Raw genomic sequence first — 21,185 nt, forward strand, 5'->3', positions numbered from 1 at the left:
ATGTGTGACCTGAAAAAACTAATTTTGAGGCCAGGGCGTGAATCCCTATAAAGTGATGGTAAAAGTTTCCGGCAAAGTTCTTTTCTAAACAAATTAACTCTTTGAGTGAGATAAAAAATGAACTACGACGTCGATCTGTACGGATGCCAAGGCTTGGGTAGAATGAACAATCACATACATTGAGCGTTTTTTTTTTTTTTTATTAAACAAAATTAAAATAATGAAAAGATTCCCTCGTCGTTAGTGACTTTATAGACTAATCACAAGTGTGTTTTTTCCCCCTAGCTTTTCATATTTTTTGATCATTGCCTGATCATTTTGTTGAAATAAACAACGAGATATTTCTCTATTCGTTATATGAGGTTCACTACGTACGCATGCCCAAACCTCAAGACGTACCACTTGGAAGACGGCTAATCATGTTATATATAGATGAAGCTGAATTTGAGACAGTCGGATGTGAGCGCTAGCCGAAAGGGATGTACTTATTATGGTCTAGGGGCCAGTTCATCTCTCCCTCCCTGGCTTGTCGTCAGACAAGTTATCGGACTGAGTGGCAAGATCATCCCCGCTGGCATAAGAGACCTTTGGTGCATGGGGTCAGGCTTGTGCCAGGACGGTTGTATTATTTCACAATAAAAAGTAGAGAGATTAACCCTTTAAGCCCTAACAGTGATCAGCATCAAATTTCTCCTGGTAAAATTAATGTTTATTCAATCCCTGAGGTCATGAGAATTAAGGATACGATCACCCAAGATGAATTCTCTTGATATTTTAATAACTTCTACCCAGTCGGCTTTTATAAGAAAAATATAGGGACAAGACAGGAGAGTTTGTCCTTTGATATTAGGGCTTAAAGGGTGAAAACATGACGTTTCCGCGACAACATGTCACCATTATTTTGTTTATTATTATTACTATTATTATTTTAGTAACAGGATGATCACATTGACTTTCAGGCCTTCTTTGCGATGAGAAGTCAGCGCGCCGTCAGTGGCAGCGATTGACCGATGGAACGGTATCGGCTGACTTTGCTGGGGAGCGATCTGGCGAACCACAGCGGCGCCGCTAGAAAGTTCTCTTCTGACAGGAAACAACTTAAAGATCTCAGTAAGTCTTGAACAATCGTGTTTTATTCAGTTAGCGTTTGTACTTCTCTTTCACATATCGCTAAGTAATCAAAGTGTTTAGTTAAGGCCATGTTTCTGCCGGCAATTTTTTTTCGTCTGCTGTTCAGCTGTGTTGTTGTGTTTACCTAGATTCAGTGAACTTTATCAGGGATTCGGGGCCACCTAAAATGCACAATCGACTTAAATAAACTGGTTTACTCCAGTTCTTATTATGTTCTTTCTTTCACTGTCATGTTTGCTTTAGAGCCGGAGAGCAAGATATTTTCGTATTAGCCTGATGTTATTATTCTAGCTATGAAATTGTTCGTTTCAAGAACCATCGCTTAATCAAATTTTTGGCCATTTCAGTTAAAAGAATATTTGTTTCATTACAAAAAAAAAACTTACCTTGAGCATTTCATTTCAAAGCGCCCTTTGAACAGCGCAGTGCATACGACATTATAGAACGGTATCGGCTGACTTTGCTGGGGAGCGAATCTGGCGAACCACAGCGGCGCCGCTAGAAAGTTCTCTTCTGACAGGGAAACAACTTAAAGGTCTCAGTAAGTCTTGAACAATCGTGTTTTATTCAGTTAGAGTTTGTATTTCTCTTTCACATATCGCTAAGTAATCAAAGTGTTTAGTTAAGGCCATGTTTTTGCCGGCAATATTTTTGGTCTGCTGTTCAGCTGTGTTGTTGTGTTTAACTAGATTCAGTGAACTTTATTCAGGGATTCGGGGCCACCTAAAATGCACAATCGACTTAAATGAACTGGTTTACTCCAGTTCTTATTATGTTGTTTCTTTTCACTGTCATGTTTGCTTTAGAGCCGGAGAACGAAATATTTCGTATTAGCCTGATGTTATTATCTAGCTGTGAAGTTGTTCGTTTCAAGAACCATCGCTTAATTAACTTGTGTTTTGATGTGTTGTTATTGTCGCACTTCTTTGTGTCAAAACGTCCTTTCAGTTAACATACCGTAAGTTAAGTTTACCTAGCTAATCAACACAATCAGACTTTCCGCGAATGTCTTAGGTTACTTTCTAGAATTGCGTGAAAATTTTGCCTAGCCCGTCGCTCGAGATGCTCGCATTTGTCAAAACTAATTATATGACGAGTTGTTGTCAAAATGATGTTTTTTCTCATTTGAAGTTGAATTGTTCAGTTCAGAGAAATCAAATTTTGGGCCATTTAGTTAAAAGAATATTCTTTCATTACAAAAAAAAACTTAGCTTGAGCATTTCATTTCAAAGCGCCTTTGAACAGCGCAGTGCATACGACATTATAGAACACGCTCAATGTTTGGAGGTCAAAAACCTGCTTAATTTTCGAAGTTACGGCCTAAAAAATTCTTTAGTAGACAGATGATCTAAGTTGGTTTCATACTTATCCAACCGTGCGTTAGTAAGATATCAGCCGTTCTTGCAATCAACAGCCCTAATTCTTACTTAGCGTGCTGGTTGATCATTAACTATTATGACATGTGTGACCTGAAAAAACTAATTTTGAGGCCAGGGCGTGAATCCCTATAAAGTGATGGTAAAAGTTTCCGGCAAAGTTCTTTTCTAAACAAATTAACTCTTTGAGTGAGATAAAAAATGAACTACGACGTCGATCTGTACGGATGCCAAGGCTTGGGTAGAATGAACAATCACATACATTGAGCGTTTTTTTTTTTATTAAACAAAATTAAAATAATGAAAAGATTCCCTCGTCGTTAAGTGACTTTATAGACTAATCACAAGTGTGTTTTTTCCCCCTAGCTTTTCATATTTTTGATCATTGCCTGATCATTTTGTTGAAATAAACAACGAGATATTTCTCTATTCGTTATATGAGGTTCACTACGTACGCATGCCCAAACCTCAAGACGTACCACTTGGAAGACGGCTAATCATGTTATATATAGATGAAGCTGAATTTGAGACAGTCGGATGTGAGCGCTAGCCGAAAGGGATGTACTTATTATGGTCTAGGGGCCAGTTCATCTCTCCCTCCCTGGCTTGTCGTCAGACAAGTTATCGGACTGAGTGGCAAGATCATCCCCGCTGGCATAAGAGACCTTTGGTGCATGGGGTCAGGCTTGTGCCAGGACGGTTGTATTATTTCACAATAAAAAGTAGAGAGATTAACCCTTTAAGCCCTAACAGTGATCAGCATCAAATTTCTCCTGGTAAAATTAATGTTTATTCAATCCCTGAGGTCATGAGAATTAAGGATACGATCACCCAAGATGAATTCTCTTGATATTTTAATAACTTCTACCCAGTCGGCTTTTATAAGAAAAATATAGGGACAAGACAGGAGAGTTTGTCCTTTGATATTAGGGCTTAAAGGGTGAAAACATGACGTTTCCGCGACAACATGTCACCATTATTTTGTTTATTATTATTACTATTGTTATTTTAGTAACAGGATGATCACATTGACTTTCAGGCCTTCTTTGCGATGAGAAGTCAGCGCGCCGTCAGTGGCAGCGATTGATCGATGGAACGGTATCGGCTGACTTTGCTGGGGAGCGAATCTGGCGAACCACAGCGGCGCCGCTAGAAAGTTCTCTTCTGACAGGAAACAACTTAAAGATCTCAGTAAGTCTTGAACAATCGTGTTTTATTCAGTTAGAGTTGGTACTTCTCTTTCACATATCGCTAAGTAATCAAAGTGTTTAGTTAAGGCCATGTTTCTGCCGGCAATTTTTTTCGTCTGCTGTTCAGCTGTGTTGTTGTGTTTAACTAGATTCAGTGAACTTTATTCAGGGATTCGGGGCCACCTAAAATGCACAATCGACTTAAATAAACTGGTTTACTCCAGTTCTTATTATGTTCTTTCTTTTCACTGTCATGTTTGCTTTAGAGCCGGAGAGCAAGATATTTTCGTATTAGCCTGATGTTATTATTCTAGCTATGAAATTGTTCGTTTCAAGAACCATCGCTTAATCAAATTTTTGGCCATTTCAGTTAAAAGAATATTTGTTTCATTACAAAAAAAAACTTACCTTGAGCATTTCATTTCAAAGCGCCCTTTGAACAGCGCAGTGCATACGACATTATAGAACGGTATCGGCTGACTTTGCTGGGGAGCGAATCTGGCGAACCACAGCGGCGCCGCTAGAAAGTTCTCTTCTGACAGGGAAACAACTTAAAGGTCTCAGTAAGTCTTGAACAATCGTGTTTTATTCAGTTAGAGTTTGTATTTCTCTTTCACATATCGCTAAGTAATCAAAGTGTTTAGTTAAGGCCATGTTTTTGCCGGCAATATTTTTGGTCTGCTGTTCAGCTGTGTTGTTGTGTTTAACTAGATTCAGTGAACTTTATTCAGGGATTCGGGGCCACCTAAAATGCACAATCGACTTAAATGAACTGGTTTACTCCAGTTCTTATTATGTTGTTTCTTTTCACTGTCATGTTTGCTTTAGAGCCGGAGAACGAAATATTTTCGTATTAGCCTGATGTTATTATCTAGCTGTGAAGTTGTTCGTTTCAAGAACCATCGCTTAATTAACTTGTGTTTTGATGTGTTGTTATTGTCGCACTTCTTTGTGTCAAAACGTCCTTTCAGTTAAATACCGTAAGTTAAGTTTACCTAGCTAATCAACACAATCAGACTTTCCGCGAATGTCTTAGTTACTTTCTAGAATTGCGTGAAAATTTTGCCTAGCCCGTCGCTCGAGATGCTCGCATTTGTCAAAACTAATTATATGACGAGTTGTTGTCAAAATGATGTTTTTTCTCATTTGAAGTTGAATTGTTCAGTTCAGAGAAATCAAATTTTGGGCCATTTTAGTTAAAAGAATATTTCTTTCATTACAAAAAAAAAACTTAGCTTGAGCATTTCATTTCAAAGCGCCCTTTGAACAGCGCAGTGCATACGACATTATAGAACACGCTCAATGTTTGGAGGTCAAAAACCTGCTTAATTTTCGAAGTTTACGGCCTAAAAAATTCTTTAGTAGACAGATCTAAGTTGGTTTCATACTTATCCAACCGTGCGTTAGTAAGATATCAGCCGTTCTTGCAATCAACAGCCCTAATTCTTACTTAGCGTGCTGGTTGATCATTAACTATTATGACATGTGTGACCTGAAAAAACTAATTTTGAGGCCAGGGCGTGAATCCCTATAAAGTGATGGTAAAAGTTTCCGGCAAAGTTCTTTTCTAAACAAATTAACTCTTTGAGTGAGATAAAAAATGAACTACGACGTCGATCTGTACGGATGCCAAGGCTTGGGTAGAATGAACAATCACATACATTGAGCGTTTTTTTTTTTTATTAAACAAAATTAAAATAATGAAAAGATTCCCTCGTCGTTAAGTGACTTTATAGACTAATCACAAGTGTGTTTTTTCCCCCTAGCTTTTCATATTTTTGATCATTGCCTGATCATTTTGTTGAAATAAACAACGAGATATTTCTCTATTCGTTATATGAGGTTCACTACGTACGCATGCCCAAACCTCAAGACGTACCACTTGGAAGACGGCTAATCATGTTATATATAGATGAAGCTGAATTTGAGACAGTCGGATGTGAGCGCTAGCCGAAAGGGATGTACTTATTATGGTCTAGGGGCCAGTTCATCTCTCCCTCCCTGGCTTGTCGTCAGACAAGTTATCGGACTGAGTGGCAAGATCATCCCCGCTGGCATAAGAGACCTTTGGTGCATGGGGTCAGGCTTGTGCCAGGACGGTTGTATTATTTCACAATAAAAAGTAGAGAGATTAACCCTTTAAGCCCTAACAGTGATCAGCATCAAATTTCTCCTGGTAAAATTAATGTTTATTCAATCCCTGAGGTCATGAGAATTAAGGATACGATCACCCAAGATGAATTCTCTTGATATTTTAATAACTTCTACCCAGTCGGCTTTTATAAGAAAAATATAGGGACAAGACAGGAGAGTTTGTCCTTTGATATTAGGGCTTAAAGGGTGAAAACATGACGTTTCCGCGACAACATGTCACCATTATTTTGTTTATTATTATTACTATTATTATTTTAGTAACAGGATGATCACATTGACTTTCAGGCCTTCTTTGCGATGAGAAGTCAGCGCGCCGTCAGTGGCAGCGATTGATCGATGGAACGGTATCGGCTGACTTTGCTGGGGAGCGAATCTGGCGAACCACAGCGGCGCCGCTAGAAAGTTCTCTTCTGACAGGAAACAACTTAAAGATCTCAGTAAGTCTTGAACAATCGTGTTTTATTCAGTTAGAGTTTGTACTTCTCTTTCACATATCGCTAAGTAATCAAAGTGTTTAGTTAAGGCCATGTTTCTGCCGGCAATTTTTTTCGTCTGCTGTTCAGCTGTGTTGTTGTGTTTAACTAGATTCAGTGAACTTTATTCAGGGATTCGGGGCCACCTAAAATGCACAATCGACTTAAATAAACTGGTTTACTCCAGTTCTTATTATGTTCTTTCTTTTCACTGTCATGTTTGCTTTAGAGCCGGAGAGCAAGATATTTTCGTATTAGCCTGATGTTATTATTCTAGCTATGAAATTGTTCGTTTCAAGAACCATCGCTTAATCAAATTTTTGGCCATTTCAGTTAAAAGAATATTTGTTTCATTACAAAAAAAAACTTACCTTGAGCATTTCATTTCAAAGCGCCCTTTGAACAGCGCAGTGCATACGACATTATAGAACGGTATCGGCTGACTTTGCTGGGGAGCGAATCTGGCGAACCACAGCGGCGCCGCTAGAAAGTTCTCTTCTGACAGGGAAACAACTTAAAGGTCTCAGTAAGTCTTGAACAATCGTGTTTTATTCAGTTAGAGTTTGTATTTCTCTTTCACATATCGCTAAGTAATCAAAGTGTTTAGTTAAGGCCATGTTTTTGCCGGCAATATTTTTGGTCTGCTGTTCAGCTGTGTTGTTGTGTTTAACTAGATTCAGTGAACTTTATTCAGGGATTCGGGGCCACCTAAAATGCACAATCGACTTAAATGAACTGGTTTACTCCAGTTCTTATTATGTTGTTTCTTTTCACTGTCATGTTTGCTTTAGAGCCGGAGAACGAAATATTTTCGTATTAGCCTGATGTTATTATCTAGCTGTGAAGTTGTTCGTTTCAAGAACCATCGCTTAATTAACTTGTGTTTTGATGTGTTGTTATTGTCGCACTTCTTTGTGTCAAAACGTCCTTTCAGTTAAATACTGTAAGTTAAGTTTACCTAGCTAATCAACACAATCAGACTTTCCGCGAATGTCTTAGTTACTTTCTAGAATTGCGTGAAAATTTTGCCTAGCCCGTCGCTCGAGATGCTCGCATTTGTCAAAACTAATTATATGACGAGTTGTTGTCAAAATGATGTTTTTTCTCATTTGAAGTTGAATTGTTCCAGTTCAGAGAAATCAAATTTTGGGCCATTTTAGTTAAAAGAATATTTCTTTCATTACAAAAAAAAAACTTAGCTTGAGCATTTCATTTCAAAGCGCCCTTTGAACAGCGCAGTGCATACGACATTATAGAACACGCTCAATGTTTGGAGGTCAAAAACCTGCTTAATTTTCGAAGTTTACGGCCTAAAAAATTCTTTAGTAGACAGATCTAAGTTGGTTTCATACTTATCCAACCGTGCGTTAGTAAGATATCAGCCGTTCTTGCAATCAACAGCCCTAATTCTTACTTAGCGTGCTGGTTGATCATTAACTATTATGACATGTGTGACCTGAAAAAACTAATTTTGAGGCCAGGGCGTGAATCCCTATAAAGTGATGGTAAAAGTTTCCGGCAAAGTTCTTTTCTAAACAAATTAACTCTTTGAGTGAGATAAAAAATGAACTACGACGTCGATCTGTACGGATGCCAAGGCTTGGGTAGAATGAACAATCACATACATTGAGCGTTTTTTTTTTTTTTTTATTAAACAAAATTAAAATAATGAAAAGATTCCCTCGTCGTTAAGTGACTTTATAGACTAATCACAAGTGTGTTTTTTCCCCCTAGCTTTTCATATTTTTGATCATTGCCTGATCATTTTGTTGAAATAAACAACGAGATATTTCTCTATTCGTTATATGAGGTTCACTACGTACGCATGCCCAAACCTCAAGACGTACCACTTGGAAGACGGCTAATCATGTTATATATAGATGAAGCTGAATTTGAGACAGTCGGATGTGAGCGCTAGCCGAAAGGGATGTACTTATTATGGTCTAGGGGCCAGTTCATCTCTCCCTCCCTGGCTTGTCGTCAGACAAGTTATCGGAGACTGAGTGGCAAGATCATCCCCGCTGGCATAAGAGACCTTTGGTGCATGGGGTCAGGCTTGTGCCAGGACGGTTGTATTATTTCACAATAAAAAGTAGAGAGATTAACCCTTTAAGCCCTAACAGTGATCAGCATCAAATTTCTCCTGGTAAAATTAATGTTTATTCAATCCCTGAGGTCATGAGAATTAAGGATACGATCACCCAAGATGAATTCTCTTGATATTTTAATAACTTCTACCCAGTCGGCTTTTATAAGAAAAATATAGGGACAAGACAGGAGAGTTTGTCCTTTGATATTAGGGCTTAAAGGGTGAAAACATGACGTTTCCGCGACAACATGTCACCATTATTTTGTTTATTATTATTACTATTATTATTTTAGTAACAGGATGATCACATTGACTTTCAGGCCTTCTTTGCGATGAGAAGTCAGCGCGCGCGCCGTCAGTGGCAGCGATTGATCGATGGAACGGTATCGGCTGACTTTGCTGGGGAGCGAATCTGGCGAACCACAGCGGCGCCGCTAGAAAGTTCTCTTCTGACAGGAAACAACTTAAAGATCTCAGTAAGTCTTGAACAATCGTGTTTTATTCAGTTAGCGTTTGTACTTCTCTTTCACATATCGCTAAGTAATCAAAGTGTTTAGTTAAGGCCATGTTTCTAGATCTGCCGGCAATTTTTTTGGTCTGCTGTTCAGCTGTGTTGTTGTGTTTAACTAGATTCAGTGAACTTTATTCAGGGATTCGGGGCCACCTAAAATGCACAATCGACTTAAATGAACTGGTTTACTCCAGTTCTTATTATGTTCTTTCTTTTCACTGTCATGTTTGCTTTAGAGCCGGAGAGCAAGATATTTTCGTATTAGCCTGATGTTATTATTCTAGCTATGAAATTGTTCGTTTCAAGAACCATCGCTTAATCAAATTTTTGGCCATTTCAGTTAAAAGAATATTTGTTTCATTACAAAAAAAAACTTACCTTGAGCATTTCATTTCAAAGCGCCCTTTGAACAGCGCAGTGCATACGACATTATAGAACGGTATCGGCTGACTTTGCTGGGGAGCGAATCTGGCGAACCACAGCGGCGCCGCTAGAAAGTTCTCTTCTGACAGGGAAACAACTTAAAGGTCTCAGTAAGTCTTGAACAATCGTGTTTTATTCAGTTAGAGTTTGTATTTCTCTTTCACATATCGCTAAGTAATCAAAGTGTTTAGTTAAGGCCATGTTTTTGCCGGCAATATTTTTGGTCTGCTGTTCAGCTGTGTTGTTGTGTTTAACTAGATTCAGTGAACTTTATTCAGGGATTCGGGGCCACCTAAAATGCACAATCGACTTAAATGAACTGGTTTACTCCAGTTCTTATTATGTTGTTTCTTTTCACTGTCATGTTTGCTTTAGAGCCGGAGAACGAAATATTTTCGTATTAGCCTGATGTTATTATCTAGCTGTGAAGTTGTTCGTTTCAAGAACCATCGCTTAATTAACTTGTGTTTTGATGTGTTGTTATTGTCGCACTTCTTTGTGTCAAAACGTCCTTTCAGTTAAATACCGTAAGTTAAGTTTACCTAGCTAATCAACACAATCAGACTTTCCGCGAATGTCTTAGTTACTTTCTAGAATTGCGTGAAAATTTTGCCTAGCCCGTCGCTCGAGATGCTCGCATTTGTCAAAACTAATTATATGACGAGTTGTTGTCAAAATGATGTTTTTTCTCATTTGAAGTTGAATTGTTCCAGTTCAGAGAAATCAAATTTTGGGCCATTTTAGTTAAAAGAATATTTCTTTCATTACAAAAAAAAACTTAGCTTGAGCATTTCATTTCAAAGCGCCCTTTGAACAGCGCAGTGCATACGACATTATAGAACACGCTCAATGTTTGGAGGTCAAAAACCTGCTTAATTTTCGAAGTTTACGGCCTAAAAAATTCTTTAGTAGACAGATCTAAGTTGGTTTCATACTTATCCAACCGTGCGTTAGTAAGATATCAGCCGTTCTTGCAATCAACAGCCCTAATTCTTACTTAGCGTGCTGGTTGATCATTAACTATTATGACATGTGTGACCTGAAAAAACTAATTTTGAGGCCAGGGCGTGAATCCCTATAAAGTGATGGTAAAAGTTTCCGGCAAAGTTCTTTTCTAAACAAATTAACTCTTTGAGTGAGATAAAAAATGAACTACGACGTCGATCTGTACGGATGCCAAGGCTTGGGTAGAATGAACAATCACATACATTGAGCGTTTTTTTTTTTTTTTTTATTAAACAAAATTAAAATAATGAAAAGATTCCCTCGTCGTTAAGTGACTTTATAGACTAATCACAAGTGTGTTTTTTCCCCCTAGCTTTTCATATTTTTGATCATTGCCTGATCATTTTGTTGAAATAAACAACGAGATATTTCTCTATTCGTTATATGAGGTTCACTACGTACGCATGCCCAAACCTCAAGACGTACCACTTGGAAGACGGCTAATCATGTTATATATAGATGAAGCTGAATTTGAGACAGTCGGATGTGAGCGCTAGCCGAAAGGGATGTACTTATTATGGTCTAGGGGCCAGTTCATCTCTCCCTCCCTGGCTTGTCGTCAGACAAGTTATCGGACTGAGTGGCAAGATCATCCCCGCTGGCATAAGAGACCTTTGGTGCATGGGGTCAGGCTTGTGCCAGGACGGTTGTATTATTTCACAATAAAAAGTAGAGAGATTAACCCTTTAAGCCCTAACAGTGATCAGCATCAAATTTCTCCTGGTAAAATTAATGTTTATTCAATCCCTGAGGTCATGAGAATTAAGGATACGATCACCCAAGATGAATTCTCTTGATATTTTAATAACTTCTACCCAGTCGGCTTTTATAAGAAAAATATAGGGACAAGACAGGAGAGTTTGTCCTTTGATATTAGGGCTTAAAGGGTGAAAACATGACGTTTCCGCGACAACATGTCACCATTATTTTGTTTATTATTATTACTATTATTATTTTAGTAACAGGATGATCACATTGACTTTCAGGCCTTCTTTGCGATGAGAAGTCAGCGCGCGCGCCGTCAGTGGCAGCGATTGATCGATGGAACGGTATCGGCTGACTTTGCTGGGGAGCGAATCTGGCGAACCACAGCGGCGCCGCTAGAAAGTTCTCTTCTGACAGGAAACAACTTAAAGATCTCAGTAAGTCTTGAACAATCGTGTTTTATTCAGTTAGCGTTTGTACTTCTCTTTCACATATCGCTAAGTAATCAAAGTGTTTAGTTAAGGCCATGTTTCTAGATCTGCCGGCAATTTTTTTGGTCTGCTGTTCAGCTGTGTTGTTGTGTTTAACTAGATTCAGTGAACTTTATTCAGGGATTCGGGGCCACCTAAAATGCACAATCGACTTAAATGAACTGGTTTACTCCAGTTCTTATTATGTTCTTTCTTTTCACTGTCATGTTTGCTTTAGAGCCGGAGAGCAAGATATTTTCGTATTAGCCTGATGTTATTATTCTAGCTATGAAATTGTTCGTTTCAAGAACCATCGCTTAATCAAATTTTTGGCCATTTCAGTTAAAAGAATATTTGTTTCATTACAAAAAAAAACTTACCTTGAGCATTTCATTTCAAAGCGCCCTTTGAACAGCGCAGTGCATACGACATTATAGAACGGTATCGGCTGACTTTGCTGGGGAGCGAATCTGGCGAACCACAGCGGCGCCGCTAGAAAGTTCTCTTCTGACAGGGAAACAACTTAAAGGTCTCAGTAAGTCTTGAACAATCGTGTTTTATTCAGTTAGAGTTTGTATTTCTCTTTCACATATCGCTAAGTAATCAAAGTGTTTAGTTAAGGCCATGTTTTTGCCGGCAATATTTTTGGTCTGCTGTTCAGCTGTGTTGTTGTGTTTAACTAGATTCAGTGAACTTTATTCAGGGATTCGGGGCCACCTAAAATGCACAATCGACTTAAATGAACTGGTTTACTCCAGTTCTTATTATGTTGTTTCTTTTCACTGTCATGTTTGCTTTAGAGCCGGAGAACGAAATATTTTCGTATTAGCCTGATGTTATTATCTAGCTGTGAAGTTGTTCGTTTCAAGAACCATCGCTTAATTAACTTGTGTTTTGATGTGTTGTTATTGTCGCACTTCTTTGTGTCAAAACGTCCTTTCAGTTAAATACCGTAAGTTAAGTTTACCTAGCTAATCAACACAATCAGACTTTCCGCGAATGTCTTAGTTACTTTCTAGAATTGCGTGAAAATTTTGCCTAGCCCGTCGCTCGAGATGCTCGCATTTGTCAAAACTAATTATATGACGAGTTGTTGTCAAAATGATGTTTTTTCTCATTTGAAGTTGAATTTTCCAGTTCAGAGAAATCAAATTTTGGGCCATTTTAGTTAAAAGAATATTTCTTTCATTACAAAAAAAAACTTAGCTTGAGCATTTCATTTCAAAGCGCCCTTTGAACAGCGCAGTGCATACGACATTATAGAACACGCTCAATGTTTGGAGGTCAAAAACCTGCTTAATTTTCGAAGTTTACGGCCTAAAAAATTCTTTAGTAGACAGATCTAAGTTGGTTTCATACTTATCCAACCGTGCGTTAGTAAGATATCAGCCGTTCTTGCAATCAACAGCCCTAATTCTTACTTAGCGTGCTGGTTGATCATTAACTATTATGACATGTGTGACCTGAAAAAACTAATTTTGAGGCCAGGGCGTGAATCCCTATAAAGTGATGGTAAAAGTTTCCGGCAAAGTTCTTTTCTAAACAAATTAACTCTTTGAGTGAGATAAAAAATGAACTACGACGTCGATCTGTACGGATGCCAAGGCTTGGGTAGAATGAACAATCACATACATTGAGCGTTTTTTTTTTTTTTTTTATTAAACAAAATTAAAATAATGAAAAGATTCCCTCGTCGTTAAGTGACTTTATAGACTAATCACAAGTGTGTTTTTTCCCCCTAGCTTTTCATATTTTTGATCATTGCCTGATCATTTTGTTGAAATAAACAACGAGATATTTCTCTATTCGTTATATGAGGTTCACTACGTACGCATGCCCAAACCTCAAGACGTACCACTTGGAAGACGGCTAATCATGTTATATATAGATGAAGCTGAATTTGAGACAGTCGGATGTGAGCGCTAGCCGAAAGGGATGTACTTATTATGGTCTAGGGGCCAGTTCATCTCTCCCTCCCTGGCTTGTCGTCAGACAAGTTATCGGACTGAGTGGCAAGATCATCCCCGCTGGCATAAGAGACCTTTGGTGCATGGGGTCAGGCTTGTGCCAGGACGGTTGTATTATTTCACAATAAAAAGTAGAGAGATTAACCCTTTAAGCCCTAACAGTGATCAGCATCAAATTTCTCCTGGTAAAATTAATGTTTATTCAATCCCTGAGGTCATGAGAATTAAGGATACGATCACCCAAGATGAATTCTCTTGATATTTTAATAACTTCTACCCAGTCGGCTTTTATAAGAAAAATATAGGGACAAGACAGGAGAGTTTGTCCTTTGATATTAGGGCTTAAAGGGTGAAAACATGACGTTTCCGCGACAACATGTCACCATTATTTTGTTTATTATTATTACTATTATTATTTTAGTAACAGGATGATCACATTGACTTTCAGGCCTTCTTTGCGATGAGAAGTCAGCGCGCGCGCCGTCAGTGGCAGCGATTGATCGATGGAACGGTATCGGCTGACTTTGCTGGGGAGCGAATCTGGCGAACCACAGCGGCGCCGCTAGAAAGTTCTCTTCTGACAGGAAACAACTTAAAGATCTCAGTAAGTCTTGAACAATCGTGTTTTATTCAGTTAGCGTTTGTACTTCTCTTTCACATATCGCTAAGTAATCAAAGTGTTTAGTTAAGGCCATGTTTCTAGATCTGCCGGCAATTTTTTTGGTCTGCTGTTCAGCTGTGTTGTTGTGTTTAACTAGATTCAGTGAACTTTATTCAGGGATTCGGGGCCACCTAAAATGCACAATCGACTTAAATGAACTGGTTTACTCCAGTTCTTATTATGTTCTTTCTTTTCACTGTCATGTTTGCTTTAGAGCCGGAGAGCAAGATATTTTCGTATTAGCCTGATGTTATTATTCTAGCTATGAAATTGTTCGTTTCAAGAACCATCGCTTAATCAAATTTTTGGCCATTTCAGTTAAAAGAATATTTGTTTCATTACAAAAAAAAACTTACCTTGAGCATTTCATTTCAAAGCGCCCTTTGAACAGCGCAGTGCATACGACATTATAGAACGGTATCGGCTGACTTTGCTGGGGAGCGAATCTGGCGAACCACAGCGGCGCCGCTAGAAAGTTCTCTTCTGACAGGAGAAACAACTTAAAGGTCTCAGTAAGTCTTGAACAATCGTGTTTTATTCAGTTAGAGTTTGTATTTCTCTTTCACATATCGCTAAGTAATCAAAGTGTTTAGTTAAGGCCATGTTTTTGCCGGCAATATTTTTGGTCTGCTGTTCAGCTGTGTTGTTGTGTTTAACTAGATTCAGTGAACTTTATTCAGGGATTCGGGGCCACCTAAAATGCACAATCGACTTAAATGAACTGGTTTACTCCAGTTCTTATTATGTTGTTTCTTTTCACTGTCATGTTTGCTTTAGAGCCGGAGAACGAAATATTTTCGTATTAGCCTGATGTTATTATCTAGCTGTGAAGTTGTTCGTTTCAAGAACCATCGCTTAATTAACTTGTGTTTTGATGTGTTGTTATTGTCGCACTTCTTTGTGTCAAAACGTCCTTTCAGTTAAATACCGTAAGTTAAGTTTACCTAGCTAATCAACACAATCAGACTTTCCGCGAATGTCTTAGTTACTTTCTAGAATTGCGTGAAAATTTTGCCTAGCCCGTCGCTCGAGATGCTCGCATTTGTCAAAACTAATTATATGACGAGTTGTTGTCAAAATGATGTTTTTTCTCATTTGAAGTTGAATTTTCCAGTTCAGAGAAATCAAATTTTGGGCCATTTTAGTTAAAAGAATATTTCTTTCATTACAAAAAAAAACTTAGCTTGAGCATTTCATTTCAAAGCGCCCTTTGAACAGCGCAGTGCATACGACATTATAGAACACGCTCAATGTTTGGAGGTCAAAAACCTGCTTAATTTTCGAAGTTTACGGCCTAAAAAATTCTTTAGTAGACAGATCTAAGTTGGTTTCATACTTATCCAACCGTGCGTTAGTAAGATATCAGCCGTTCTTGCAATCAACAGCCCTAATTCTTACTTAGCGTGCTGGTTGATCATTAACTATTATGACATGTGTGACCTGAAAAAACTAATTTTGAGGCCAGGGCGTGAATCCCTATAAAGTGATGGTAAAAGTTTCCGGCAAAGTTCTTTTCTAAACAAATTAACTCTTTGAGTGAGATAAAAAATGAACTACGACGTCGATCTGTACGGATGCCAAGGCTTGGGTAGAATGAACAATCACATACATTGAGCGTTTTTTTTTTTTTTTTTATTAAACAAAATTAAAATAATGAAAAGATTCCCTCGTCGTTAAGTGACTTTATAGACTAATCACAAGTGTGTTTTTTCCCCCTAGCTTTTCATATTTTTGATCATTGCCTGATCATTTTGTTGAAATAAACAACGAGATATTTCTCTATTCGTTATATGAGGTTCACTACGTACGCATGCCCAAACCTCAAGACGTACCACTTGGAAGACGGCTAATCATGTTATATATAGATGAAGCTGAATTTGAGACAGTCGGATGTGAGCGCTAGCCGAAAGGGATGTACTTATTATGGTCTAGGGGCCAGTTCATCTCTCCCTCCCTGGCTTGTCGTCAGACAAGTTATCGGACTGAGTGGCAAGATCATCCCCGCTGGCATAAGAGACCTTTGGTGCATGGGGTCAGGCTTGTGCCAGGACGGTTGTATTATTTCACAATAAAAAGTAGAGAGATTAACCCTTTAAGCCCTAACAGTGATCAGCATCAAATTTCTCCTGGTAAAATTAATGTTTATTCAATCCCTGAGGTCATGAGAATTAAGGATACGATCACCCAAGATGAATTCTCTTGATATTTTAATAACTTCTACCCAGTCGGCTTTTATAAGAAAAATATAGGGACAAGACAGGAGAGTTTGTCCTTTGATATTAGGGCTTAAAGGGTGAAAACATGACGTTTCCGCGACAACATGTCACCATTATTTTGTTTATTATTATTACTATTATTATTTTAGTAACAGGATGATCACATTGACTTTCAGGCCTTCTTTGCGATGAGAAGTCAGCGCGCGCGCCGTCAGTGGCAGCGATTGATCGATGGAACGGTATCGGCTGACTTTGCTGGGGAGCGAATCTGGCGAACCACAGCGGCGCCGCTAGAAAGTTCTCTTCTGACAGGAAACAACTTAAAGATCTCAGTAAGTCTTGAACAATCGTGTTTTATTCAGTTAGCGTTTGTACTTCTCTTTCACATATCGCTAAGTAATCAAAGTGTTTAGTTAAGGCCATGTTTCTAGATCTGCCGGCAATTTTTTTGGTCTGCTGTTCAGCTGTGTTGTTGTGTTTAACTAGATTCAGTGAACTTTATTCAGGGATTCGGGGCCACCTAAAATGCACAATCGACTTAAATGAACTGGTTTACTCCAGTTCTTATTATGTTCTTTCTTTTCACTGTCATGTTTGCTTTAGAGCCGGAGAGCAAGATATTTTCGTATTAGCCTGATGTTATTATTCTAGCTATGAAATTGTTCGTTTCAAGAACCATCGCTTAATCAAATTTTTGGCCATTTCAGTTAAAAGAATATTTGTTTCATTACAAAAAAAAACTTACCTTGAGCATTTCATTTCAAAGCGCCCTTTGAACAGCGCAGTGCATACGACATTATAGAACGGTATCGGCTGACTTTGCTGGGGAGCGAATCTGGCGAACCACAGCGGCGCCGCTAGAAAGTTCTCTTCTGACAGGGAAACAACTTAAAGGTCTCAGTAAGTCTTGAACAATCGTGTTTTATTCAGTTAGAGTTTGTATTTCTCTTTCACATATCGCTAAGTAATCAAAGTGTTTAGTTAAGGCCATGTTTTTGCCGGCAATATTTTTGGTCTGCTGTTCAGCTGTGTTGTTGTGTTTAACTAGATTCAGTGAACTTTATTCAGGGATTCGGGGCCACCTAAAATGCACAATCGACTTAAATGAACTGGTTTACTCCAGTTCTTATTATGTTGTTTCTTTTCACTGTCATGTTTGCTTTAGAGCCGGAGAACGAAATATTTTCGTATTAGCCTGATGTTATTATCTAGCTGTGAAGTTGTTCGTTTCAAGAACCATCGCTTAATTAACTTGTGTTTTGATGTGTTGTTATTGTCGCACTTCTTTGTGTCAAAACGTCCTTTCAGTTAAATACCGTAAGTTAAGTTTACCTAGCTAATCAACACAATCAGACTTTCCGCGAATGTCTTAGTTACTTTCTAGAATTGCGTGAAAATTTTGCCTAGCCCGTCGCTCGAGATGCTCGCATTTGTCAAAACTAATTATATGACGAGTTGTTGTCAAAATGATGTTTTTTCTCATTTGAAGTTGAATTGTTCAGTTCAGAGAAATCAAATTTTGGGCCATTTTAGTTAAAAGAATATTTCTTTCATTACAAAAAAAAACTTAGCTTGAGCATTTCATTTCAAAGCGCCCTTTGAACAGCGCAGTGCATACGACATTATAGAACACGCTCAATGTTTGGAGGTCAAAAACCTGCTTAATTTTCGAAGTTTACGGCCTAAAAAATTCTTTAGTAGACAGATCTAAGTTGGTTTCATACTTATCCAACCGTGCGTTAGTAAGATATCAGCCGTTCTTGCAATCAACAGCCCTAATTCTTACTTAGCGTGCTGGTTGATCATTAACTATTATGACATGTGTGACCTGAAAAAACTATTTTTGAGGCCAGGGCGTGAATCCCTATAAAGTGATGGTAAAAGTTTCCGGCAAAGTTCTTTTCTAAACAAATTAACTCTTTGAGTGAGATAAAAAATGAACTACGACGTCGATTTGTACGGATGCCAAGGCTTGGGTAGAATGAACAATCACATACATTGAGCGTTTTTTTTTTTTTTTTATTAAACAAAATTAAAATAATGAAAAGATTCCCTCGTCGTTAAGTGACTTTATAGACTAATCACAAGTGTGTTTTTTCCCCCTAGCTTTTCATATTTTTGATCATTGCCTGATCATTTTGTTGAAATAAACAACGAGATTTTTCTCTATTCGTTATATGAGGTTCACTACGTACGCATGCCCAAACCTCAAGACGTACCACTTGGAAAACGGCTAATCATGTTATATATAGATGAAGCTGAATTTGAGACAGTCGGATGTGAGCGCTAGCCGAAAGGGATGTACTTATTATGGTCTAGGGGCCAGTTCATCTCTCCCTCCCTGGCTTGTCGTCAGACAAGTTATCGGACTGAGTGGCAAGATCATCCCCGCTGGCATAAGAGACCTTTGGTGCATGGGGTCAGGCTTGTGCCAGGACGGTTGTATTATTTCACAATAAAAAGTAGAGAGATTAACCCTTTAAGCCCTAACAGTGATCAGCATCAAATTTCTCCTGGTAAAATTAATGTTTATTCAATCCCTGAGGTCATGAGAATTAAGGATACGATCACCCAAGATGAATTCTCTTGATATTTTAATAACTTCTACCCAGTCGGCTTTTATAAGAAAAATATAGGGACAAGACAGGAGAGTTTGTCCTTTGATATTAGGGCTTAAAGGGTGAAAACATGACGTTTCCGCGACAACATGTCACCATTATTTTGTTTATTATTATTACTATTATTATTTTAGTAACAGGATGATCACATTGACTTTCAGGCCTTCTTTGCGATGAGAAGTCAGCGCGCCGTCAGTGGCAGCGATTGATCGATGGAACGGTATCGGCTGACTTTGCTGGGGAGCGAATCTGGCGAACCACAGCGGCGCCGCTAGAAAGTTCTCTTCTGACAGGAAACAACTTAAAGATCTCAGTAAGTCTTGAACAATCGTGTTTTATTCAGTTAGCGTTTGTACTTCTCTTTCACATATCGCTAAGTAATCAAAGTGTTTAGTTAAGGCCATGTTTCTAGATCTGCCGGCAATTTTTTTGGTCTGCTGTTCAGCTGTGTTGTTGTGTTTAACTAGATTCAGTGAACTTTATTCAGGGATTCGGGGCCACCTAAAATGCACAATCGACTTAAATGAACTGGTTTACTCCAGTTCTTATTATGTTCTTTCTTTTCACTGTCATGTTTGCTTTAGAGCCGGAGAGCAAGATATTTTCGTATTAGCCTGATGTTATTATTCTAGCTATGAAATTGTTCGTTTCAAGAACCATCGCTTAATCAAATTTTTGGCCATTTCAGTTAAAAGAATATTTGTTTCATTACAAAAAAAAACTTACCTTGAGCATTTCATTTCAAAGCGCCCTTTGAACAGCGCAGTGCATACGACATTATAGAACGGTATCGGCTGACTTTGCTGGGGAGCGAATCTGGCGAACCACAGCGGCGCCGCTAGAAAGTTCTCTTCTGACAGGGAAACAACTTAAAGGTCTCAGTAAGTCTTGAACAATCGTGTTTTATTCAGTTAGAGTTTGTATTTCTCTTTCACATATCGCTAAGTAATCAAAGTGTTTAGTTAAGGCCATGTTTTTGCCGGCAATATTTTTGGTCTGCTGTTCAGCTGTGTTGTTGTGTTTAACTAGATTCAGTGAACTTTATTCAGGGATTCGGGGCCACCTAAAATGCACAATCGACTTAAATGAACTGGTTTACTCCAGTTCTTATTATGTTGTTTCTTTTCACTGTCATGTTTGCTTTAGAGCCGGAGAACGAAATATTTTCGTATTAGCCTGATGTTATTATCTAGCTGTGAAGTTGTTCGTTTCAAGAACCATCGCTTAATTAACTTGTGTTTTGATGTGTTGTTATTGTCGCACTTCTTTGTGTCAAAACGTCCTTTCAGTTAAATACCGTAAGTTAAGTTTACCTAGCTAATCAACACAATCAGACTTTCCGCGAATGTCTTAGTTACTTTCTAGAATTGCGTGAAAATTTTGCCTAGCCCGTCGCTCGAGATGCTCGCATTTGTCAAAACTAATTATATGACGAGTTGTTGTCAAAATGATGTTTTTTCTCATTTGAAGTTGAATTGTTCAGTTCAGAGAAATCAAATTTTGGGCCATTTTAGTTAAAAGAATATTTCTTTCATTACAAAAAAAAAACTTAGCTTGAGCATTTCATTTCAAAGCGCCCTTTGAACAGCGCAGTGCATACGACATTATAGAACACGCTCAATGTTTGGAGGTCAAAAACCTGCTTAATTTCGAAGTTTACGGCCTAAAAAATTCTTTAGTAGACAGATCTAAGTTGGTTTCATACTTATCCAACCGTGCGTTAGTAAGATATCAGCCGTTCTTGCAATCAACAGCCCTAATCTTACTTAGCGTGCTGGTTGATCATTAACTATTATGACATGTGTGACCTGAAAAAACTAATTTTGAGGCCAGGGCGTGAATCCCTATAAAGTGATGGTAAAAGTTTCCGGCAAAGTTCTTTTCTAAACAAATTAACTCTTTGAGTGAGATAAAAAATGAACTACGACGTCGATCTGTACGGATGCCAAGGCTTGGGTAGAATGAACAATCACATACATTGAGCGTTTTTTTTTTTTTTTTTATTAAACAAAATTAAAATAATGAAAAGATTCCCTCGTCGTTAAGTGACTTTATAGACTAATCACAAGTGTGTTTTTTCCCCTAGCTTTTCATATTTTTGATCATTGCCTGATCATTTTGTTGAAATAAACAACGAGATATTTCTCTATTCGTTATATGAGGTTCACTACGTACGCATGCCCAAACCTCAAGACG

General features: G+C 38.2%; 2 long non-coding RNA genes across 2 annotated transcripts; both read left to right on the forward strand.

Annotated features, from left to right (window-relative positions):
* Positions 1-3,552: 3,552 nt before the first annotated feature.
* Positions 3,553-6,830, forward strand: LOC146447272 (uncharacterized). Its single transcript, XR_014861992.1, has 3 exons — positions 3,553-3,698; positions 6,137-6,288; positions 6,717-6,830. It is a non-coding gene; the product is annotated as an uncharacterized LOC146447272 (long non-coding RNA).
* A 9,765-nt stretch (positions 6,831-16,595) lies between these two features.
* LOC146447273 (uncharacterized) lies at positions 16,596-19,850 on the forward strand. Its single transcript, XR_014861993.1, has 3 exons — positions 16,596-16,703; positions 19,151-19,302; positions 19,737-19,850. It is a non-coding gene; the product is annotated as an uncharacterized LOC146447273 (long non-coding RNA).
* The last annotated feature ends 1,335 nt before the right edge of the window (positions 19,851-21,185 follow it).

Source organism: Pavona decussata, unplaced genomic scaffold (assembly GCF_977016875.1).
Source record: "Pavona decussata unplaced genomic scaffold, jaPavDecu1.1 SCAFFOLD_2531, whole genome shotgun sequence".
Classification (NCBI taxonomy): Eukaryota; Metazoa; Cnidaria; class Anthozoa; order Scleractinia; family Agariciidae; genus Pavona; species Pavona decussata.